Source organism: Ciconia boyciana, chromosome 9 (assembly GCF_034638445.1).
Source record: "Ciconia boyciana chromosome 9, ASM3463844v1, whole genome shotgun sequence".
In the NCBI taxonomy this organism is placed as follows: domain Eukaryota; kingdom Metazoa; phylum Chordata; class Aves; order Ciconiiformes; family Ciconiidae; genus Ciconia; species Ciconia boyciana.
In genome coordinates this window covers 19,681,397-19,690,755 of record NC_132942.1, presented here as the reverse complement: position 1 = coordinate 19,690,755, position 9,359 = coordinate 19,681,397, and the positions used below count along the sequence as shown (strand labels likewise).

Here is a 9,359-nt window from a genome sequence, read left to right as displayed (position 1 = left end):
TTATCATCTTTCAATTGCATTTCCTTACCTAGAATGAAAAGTTAATTAAACCAGTTAATTATTCATAACTATGTTATGAATGTGTGTGGGCCTGCAGGAGAAGAAGAGCCTGCTCAGTCAAATGAGCTGTCATTTGTTTTTTAATAAATCTGCCTGCCCTCCTTGCACATATGCAGTGATAGCTCTAATGCCACTTTCCATTGTGCATTATCTTTCTCAGGAAAGGTGTACCCCAAGGTCCTGTGTTGCATGCGTTGAAGTTAGTGATGAATCTGATTGTGCCCTTCTTTCTACACCAAATCAGTTGGCTGTTCTGCTAGTAAAAGCACTGAACTGGGGCTAGAGAAAGTAATTCAAATATCTTGTTTCACTCAGGGTTCTGGAAGAGATGAAGAGGAGACCCTTGCAGCTTGAAAAGAGGGCATAGAAAACAGCAAAATAGTTCCATGAGACCATCTTCATCCAATTCATGACAGACTTTTGCTTAAGTGAAGATAATTGGTAGCTAAATAGAGAGATGATGGAGCTGTTTGTGAGCTACAAGGATTTAGATCTGTGATGTAATGAAACCGTGCAGCTCCTGAGTGTAAGGATAGATCTTGCTCTGACAAAATATAATTAAATTCTTAGTTTCCCTGCCAACAAAAAAAACCAACAACAAAAAAAAGACTTGGCATTTGCCACAGAGAGTCTTTTGGGATTAGATAAACTGAAATCTTATTGAGTTTTAAGGTCAAAGTGTGTTATAATCTCAAATGTGGCTGTAATAACAACACCTTCTTACCAATTAAATAGGTAGTCTGTGTGGGTTTGGGATCTTACTCACTGGGTTAAAAACAAATTAAAAATTATTCCTAACTTGTACTCCTGTTACCCTATCTAGTCATCAGGGCTGCAGCAGAGAGGGGTGTATTCTGCTCGGATTTTGCAATGGTAATTCATTTTATATCCATTTTATAATTTTCATGTTTTATATGGACAAATGGTGTCTCTGGCAATGAAATGACTAGTGAACAAGGCACTTCCAGGGGCTGTTTGGTATGTCTGATGGAGTAGTAACTTCTGAATCCTTGATGGCTAACGTAAAGGGCTAAAGCCTCTACCTCAGAGTGCCTATCAGAGGTCACCTTGTTCAACAAAGGAGCACTATGAGCAGGTGATGCTCTTGATGAGATGTGTTAGAGAGAGCCATCTGTATCAGGCATCTGAAGAAAATTCATGGTCAGAACCTCCAGGATGTCTGACTTTGAGTGCAGTAGGTTTGGGTTTATTGTTTATTTATCAACGCACCACAGGAAATATTTGGAATAGCATTGCAGATCTGAAATCATGGGTGAAATATGCTCTAAAATAGAAGAGGGGCTGGATAAGATGAATCACATTTTCAGAAAAAAAATCTAAACAGATTCAGCAATGTGAAGCCATCTAACTGAGGCTGTTTAACAAGCAAGTAATTTAACTGAAAGCAGGACCTGTATTATAAAGGTTTCTCTTGGTGTCTGACGTTGTGATTTTTCAATTCTGATGCCAAAATCAGTTATTTTACACTGAGAGAGTTTATTTCCTTATTTATTTTGCCAGCTGCTCTTTTTTTTCATCTGCATGTATTCTTTTGTTATTACATCAGTATCTTTTGACATAATGTGTTCATTAGGCTGTTTAGGGACCATAACTAAATAAATAATTGATAAGAGTGCTGAAGAAGGAAGACAGAAGACATTAAAAATACAATAGAACATAATCTGGTCTTCGTCATGGAAGACAATTTGCATCTTAGCTTAAGTTACATACTCAGAGATATTTGTATAAATAATTATACACATTTGTTTATCTATTTATACAAATATCTCAACTGAAATCAATAAGACAGCTTATGTGGATATGGTTCAAAGTAATTACTCCTGGAGCTTCTGGTTTGTCAACAAACCAACCCACCATCAACAAAAGTTGTCGTCTCTGTCCCAGATTGCTTTATGGGTCAGAGTCCTTGAGGAAGCAGCTTTTAAGGATGCTAAAATGAAAAGAATGAAATTTTTATTTATTCACATTTGGTCTGAACATTGTCATTGTTTGTTTTGAGAACAGTTCAAAATTTTATATCTACAATGGTTCTTCCACTGTTTCTAACCTCGCTGGCATTGCAAATCATATGGCAGTTAGCATTATTGCTCAACAGTCGATATCTTGTAAAACTGAAGTTCCTGCAGCATGTAACATACAGCTACCACTATCATAGGTAATAGGTACACTGCTGAGGGGTTTTAGCAGAATGTAAATGGTTTAGATATTTAACTCCAGTGAAATAAATAAGGCTTAGACTTCTTTGTAAATGTTAGCTATCATGCCTGTACATTCAATTTGATGACTCACTGCTGTAATCCATCTGCCCAGGCTGGAACGTGGCAGTCATTCCACGCTAACAACTCAACACAGTGGTTTATTTTTCTGAAGAGGAGATGTGAGGAATAATTTGTCCAATAGAAACTGCAAGGTGAGTCACAAAGGCGATGACAAGGATTAACTTCCTGCAGCCTGGTCTCATCACTGCAGAAACATTTTAGCAAGTCTTGCAGGAGACAACTTCACACTAAGCTGGAACACATCTGGATAACTGTCCATCAGGAATGCCCTTTGAGTAAAGCTAGCGGGGTGGGCTTTCTCTCTCCAACTATAAAGATGAGACTTTAAAGGCTTTTGTCTGCGACTGTGAATATTTTCAAATGACTGGCCAGGATTGAGAGCTCTCATCAATGACTTTGAAAGCAGGCTGGTGTTCATTTAAACACTATTTGTCTAGTGTTCCTTTCTGCTCCTCCAAAGTGCAAAGGAAGAGTTCATTACTTAAATACTTGTGGTCTTTCAATAGAATTGTGATACCCAACTCCTTCTGGGTGCCTTGAAAAATGTCCCTTTACAGTCCTGCTGAAATTTGCTGTGCTAGTTGAAAGCAATTTGTCTCATTCCACATCCTGAACTCTCATGTAGCAGAGCTACCCTTGCACTAGTAACCAGCTCCAGAAGTGACAGTCCTTACCGCATGTTTTAAGAGAATGCTTGATGGCAGGAATATGCTGACAAAGGGAACAACATCTCAGAGTCTCAGGTTGTTTGGGTAACAAATTAAACTTCTGCTTTTTTCCCCAAATTGTAGCTCTGACCTGGACATTTTGCAGCTGCTACACCATTGACTAGAAGTTAATAGTATTGCCAATAAAAAGTATGAAAGAAATCATTTTCAAGTGGCAGATTTGACTTATCTTCTTGTTCTAGGGGCTCTAAAGTGGATTTCAATCATGTTCAGTCACAGCCATGTCAAACTCAATTGCCCAAATTAAGACTGGTCCCAACTGCCTAAAACTGTTTTTGTGTCAGGAGGTCTATGTAACACTTCTCAGAGCTCTGACCTAGTAAATTTGCCCTCTGGAGCTGCTCTTTTGATTTTTTTCCAACACCTAAAAATCCAATTCCTTGAACCAAGTATTCAGGAAAAGACTCAGTGACCGGCTATGCTGCACAGTATGGTCATGGAAGGAGAGGCGAGAGCAAACCAACTACTGCAACATATTAACTTAGACAAAACTGAAAGCAGCCCAAAATACGTTAAACAGTAAAAATGACTGTGCCACTCTCAGGGCTTAAATACAGATTTTGATAATGAAATATCAAAATTTCAATACACTGCCCTGTAAAGGGCAGTGATGCATTTCTCTTAGATGAAAAAGGAACAGACACGCAACGTTCTCTCTGGCTTCTTTGGAAAGGCATTCAGGAGCTCTCATGTTATGTGACAAAATAGGAGAAGCAATTGGCACTGAAGCCAAACTGCAACTCTCAGTCTGAATAGTACTTCACACAAACAGACCTGCTGAACCCCATGGTTTTACTCAAGTAATGAAGTGTTGCTCAGTGTAATTAAGGATTGCCAGCATTGGACCCTGAAAGTATAATAACAGCTTTCATCAAGTAGGATCTCAAAGCCTGATCCAGGCTACAAATCAAGTTCTCCGCACTCTCTCCTTTCAAAATGAAATCAGACACATTTTCTGCTCTTCTAGGCCCAGTCTCCCATTTAGAAAATGTACTTTTTTGTTAAGCCAAGGAGCAAGTGCTTTACTGGCAGTGGTTAATACCATACCACTAAGGAGGGTACTTTCGACAGTTTGTATCATCCTCTCAGCTTATTTGTAGCTTCAGTGGAGGTTATCCTTTTAGCTCTTGCTGAGGAGGCTGTCTCCTCCCGGCCTCTGACAGCCTGGAACCTGTTTTGCAGAGCTCACTGACAGCACAAAAAGTCCATCTGTGACCATGAATGTTAAGACTGGCAGTGAAGTACTTTTTCATGGATGATGTCTATTTTTCTTTCCAATGTGATTCTGTGCTACAATGCTACCCTGATTTGTCATTTTGGACCTCCTAGGTTATCTTGATGACAAATAAACTGCAGGTGCTTTGAAGGGCCACCTGTTATGTCAGGTGGGATTGATGTAAACGTCTGAAGTACTTGCAAGTTTTATCCTTTTGTTAAATCTAATGTTACATACGTAGCTGAATGTGCTATTGTACTGTCTGTGTTGAGAAGCAACAGACCTGAATAGCATATATGAGAAATGATGCACAAAACCTGTGAGTTTATATACTCCTGTTTGGGCCAAATACTTTACTGAGGGGGATTATTGTGAGTTTTAACTTCTGCAGCTGTTTCTCTGTGTTCATAAAAATTCAAAGTTCAGTCTCATGTTACAGCAGGGTAAACCAGATGTACTTCATGTTTCAGGTACTGCCCACTGAAAATTACTCTCAGTTCACAGCAGTAAAAGCATTGTGCAACCGGGATGAATTTGTCTTTCGGTGAGGCTCCTTGTCCTTATCTCTCTATGTAACTAGTCCAAAACTCCTCTGAATATAAGATCTTCTATGATACTAATTTCTTCCAGTTTTGCCAATTTTTATAGTTTAATCATAAATCTGCTGGAGCTGGATTTGTGTTAAGATGAAACACGCCAGTTGTCACACTCCGTTCTTCCCTGCCTGGGGGAAAACCCTGTTTGGGTTGGATACGTTTCCTGCTTCCTTCTTCTAGCAAAATAGATGGGTGCTGGGGAGCGCAGGCAATGCTCTGTCCTTCCCCTGGGGAACTAAAAGTTGTGAGATAGGAGAGGGGGACAAGAGGAAAAGAAACCAGTCTTATGGATGATAAAATATCTTTGCCCCTCTTTGAACAACAGGTCATTCTGCTGCATGTTCCTCTCAGTGGCAAAGCCAGGAGGGAGGTTCTGAAGGGAAACAAACAGTCTTAGCTGTAGAGGGACAGTGACTTCAGGAGAACAGAATCACAAAGGCAAAATATTGTCAAAAGATGGAAGATAATTACACAACTGTGAGTTTTGGGGACAGCTAGCGGTCTTGTATCATCAGACAGTGCCTCATGCCAAACCATAATCTTTACTTTATTCCAGTGAGAGTTCCTGTAAGTCCGGGAGCACTGCTAACAGACTGTCAATCTAGAGAGGAAACTAGGAGGGAAGTTTAAATGTCAAAGGGTAGGATACAAGCTATTTTTAAAATGTCTCCTGTTTTTTGAACTTGAGCAGTTAGCCAGGTGGGAGCGGCCAGGAGACATCACCCAGAGGGTGTGTGGGGACTCTGCTACTGCCCTGCTGCAAGGCCTCTCCTGCCAGCAGGGCAAGTGCAGCCTATTGCTTTCTCCCATCAGCTTGCACTGACTGGGAAGTAATCAGGGCAGTCCCAGAAGGGAGCATTTTAGGCCGTTTTTATCACTCTGATGCACAAGTGCACGGTTTATGTGAGGGGCTTGGCATTAGTTTTGTTACTTTACCATCAAGAACACAGTCCATCGAGAGGCACATCCCCTCCCCGTTCTGAGGGGAGCCAGCTCTGTCCTGAGGGGAACTTTCCCCTCCACTCACTCAACTGCTTGCTCCCAGCCACGTTTGCTTTATTATCAGCTTTAATTAAAGAAGAGCCAGATAAAATCATCACAGGTAAACCGTGCCCTGTCAGCAGCACCCAAACTCTCCTCGCATCGCTAACACGACTCCACTATACGAGAGGCTGGAACGAACCATTGGGCGGGAAAGGAAGAGTCGCTGGTTCTGGCGAAGCAGCTGGGCTAAATGACTGGTCTGCTTAATCCCTCCGGCTCGGCCTTGGTATTTCAGCGTGAATGATAGAGAGAGCATTTCTGTAGTGCCGGCTGTCTGTCATCTCTGCCCCCGCTCCGCTGGAGCCGATGGTACTTTCCAGCGCGGCAGGCACAGGTGCTGGCGGGGCGGGGCTGCACGGAACGTTCTGGACAGGGCGCGCGGCATCGCCCCTCCCCTGCCTGGGCACCACGTGACCGCGGCGGTTGCATCTGCAGCACCAGCGGGGTGTGAGGGCGCCTGCATTGGCGGGCTCTGAGAGCGTCGGCTCTGGGGATGTGAGTACAAGTACGTGCTTTGCTGTCGCTGCTTGTGAGGCAGGTGCTCAGTGATTCCCTCACAGTCTCTGAGCATGGGGTTTTTTCGGTGTCTGGTGCTGTGATGCTGCATGAAATGGTGTGCTCTCCTCCCCCCCATCTCCCCGTAGCAGGAGTGAGGGGGGATTTGCTTGAGGCTATACATTTCTTAAACTATTCCAACTCAGTTGTTAGTCTGTGGCTTCTCCACTAATTAGGTCAGGCTATCAGCGTAAGCAAGTATAATTTCAGGGGATCTGTGTTAATTGCTAGCTGAGGATGTTGCTGTTTGGCTGTAATAGTGTTCACAAGGCAAATTTGCATGGGAGAGAAGCTACACGTTGGTTTGGTTGCAGCCAGGATTTGTCTGGAATTAAGTAAATACTCAAAGATATTCATGCCCAATATTTCTGTTGAAAAGGAAGAGTGACAGAACTGGATTTAATTTTATCTGCTTTATGACTGTTGGGTGGGTCAACAGAAGGCGTACAGTGTCCGCAACTATATGCTCCACCTATGCAGAACTATGAAAAGATAATAAATTATCTTGTTATCACAGTGTAATCATAAATTAACAATTCCTATTAATTTATACCTATCTTTATATATAATTCATACACACTTGAAGACATTGTTTATAGTCTATGGAATAATTTCTAATAAGGCATAAGAATGAGACTTCTGATAGCACTGGCTGGGACCAGGCATTAAGGGGAATTGTGGTCTGAATTGATTTTTAAAGTAGATTAATTAGACTATGTTTTTTTCAGAATTAAACTTTGATTTCATGTGGCTTATTTTATGACAAGTTCTTTGCTTCTTGGTTTGTGGGTGTCTTTTTTTTTTTTAGCTTCATCTGTGGTTTAGTCTTTCAAGGTTGGCTTGTACAAAGTAGATGAACTTAGAAAGATTTCTTCTGAGATCTGTAACAATGTTTATGTTATGAGTTCAGGTGCTTTTTGGAGCAGCAGAACAATGGACCCTTAAGGATTGTTCCACATTTTTAAGATTATATGTTAAGCCAGCTAGAGTAAGCAATATCAGTATAAGATTCAGCATATGCACTGTAAATAGTACCTAAGTCCTCAGAGTCTATGTCAGATTTCTCTTCCTTGCTATTTCCAGGGGTGGGCACCCTACCACAGTTCCAGAGTGACAGAAGAGGTAAACCAGTTTCCTCCCACACACCCTGAAAGTATCCAGAGGATGCAAACCAAGAACTTGAGTAAGGTGTTTCAGTTCAATGTCAGATTACCAGCGGATTGCTGAGCATGGTGGTGTCTCCTGTGCCGTGTTCAGAGACTGAAGCCATTTAAAGTATGCTCCGAGTGGAACACAGTAACCTGGACTTGAGGCTGTTTTAGATCTTTCAATTTTTTGATTGGATTGGAGTTGTTCATGAAAGATGGGATATTGTAAGACTTAAATTAGGGTCCTGTTGTTGACTTTGAGGAGTTGTAGCGCATCCAGCCTCAGACTTGGTATGAATGTGCCCTGCAATACAAAATTGTCTTGCACCTGAGTCCTGTCTGTAACCACCCCCAAGTCCAGCCTCTGCCCCATGCAGACCTCTCTCAGGGTAAGTGGCACTCGCCCCAGGTGGCATAGCTGTGTGGAGGAAGTGGCTTGTCCCCGATACTGTAGGCTTTGTGGTAACCATAGTGCTCTGCTCAGTTCTACAGGGTTAAGTTTTACTTAATTTATGGGAGACTTATAGGGACCATTACTTTGGTTTGGAGGATATAGATATTAACTTAGGAATCATTCCTGTTTTTACTCATGAACAAGCAACTTGGTCTTTTGATCTACCCTTTTCCTTCCTGACCCCTCTTCCCCTTTCTTGGCAGTGTAAACAAGTCCCAGCAGAATTGCTGAAATTACCTCTGAGTGATACATTCAAGCACTGGAAAGGTAAGATCTCATTTATAAGCAGCAGTGAATGGCTTTGTGCGTATCTGCCATGTGCATACTGATCATCAGCACTGGGAACATTGTGGGGTGGCAGATTTTGATATTTCTGTTTGTATTATCAACTGTTAAACAGGGAATAGAGTCCTCCAGAAAGCTGGCATGCTGATAGTCTGCTCATGTGCTGTGCCACAATAATATTTTCTGTGGCTTCTGATAGCATGTTTATTAAAGAGCATGAAGTGCTGTGTGGTACGATGGCTTTTCTGGGTACCTTCTTGCACTAAATAACTGTCTATGTGGTTGCTTGGAACAGATGACTCAAATGATCCCTCCCCTTCATATGCTGGAGTACCAGGTGAAGTCCTGAGTCAAGGGCATTTGAGTGTACAGGAAAAATGCCTTGCTTAGGCGGGAGGAAATGTTGATTAAATGTTTAGAAAAGATAGTGTAAAGACTGTTCTTTGGTTATGGTCAGGTTACTGGCTCAAGCCAGACCTTGCAATGACATACGGGCTGAATTTTGTTCTAATGTGGAAGTAAGTGGTCTTTTAGCAGGCAAGGAAGTGTTTCTATGTGTTTTGGACTTTGATTTTTTTTGTTAGTTTGGGTTTTTTTTCCCCAGATCCTTGGTTCTTTGTGAGTTACCCTGTGGGGGCTTATTTATGGGAAGCACAGATGCTACCTAAGACCCATCTTGGGTAGGGAATATCATTTCCAGGTCCCAGAAGTGGCTCTCCAGTTAGTCATCCTTGTGAGACAGGGTGCTGAAGGAGGTGGTGGCAGAGTAGTTTCCATGGCTGTTGCCAGGATTTGAAGGTCCCAGATGGAAAGCTGACCAGGTCAGAAGGCAGCTTCCTACAACATTTATTTAAAAAAAAAAAAAAAAAAGAGAGAAAAAGAAAAAAAAGGTGTGTGGAAGTGGTTGTCTACATTTGCTTTTGCAGTGAAATACTATGAAAGAGAAACAAGATTTTGCGTTTTCTCCCCTATT

General features: G+C 41.8%; 1 long non-coding RNA gene across 1 annotated transcript; it reads left to right on the top strand.

The window, feature by feature from the left end:
- Positions 1-515: 515 nt before the first annotated feature.
- LOC140657016 (uncharacterized) lies at positions 516-2,456 on the top strand. The gene is made up of 3 exons (XR_012044189.1): positions 516-586; positions 884-933; positions 2,392-2,456. It is a non-coding gene; the product is annotated as an uncharacterized lncRNA (long non-coding RNA).
- The last annotated feature ends 6,903 nt before the right edge of the window (positions 2,457-9,359 follow it).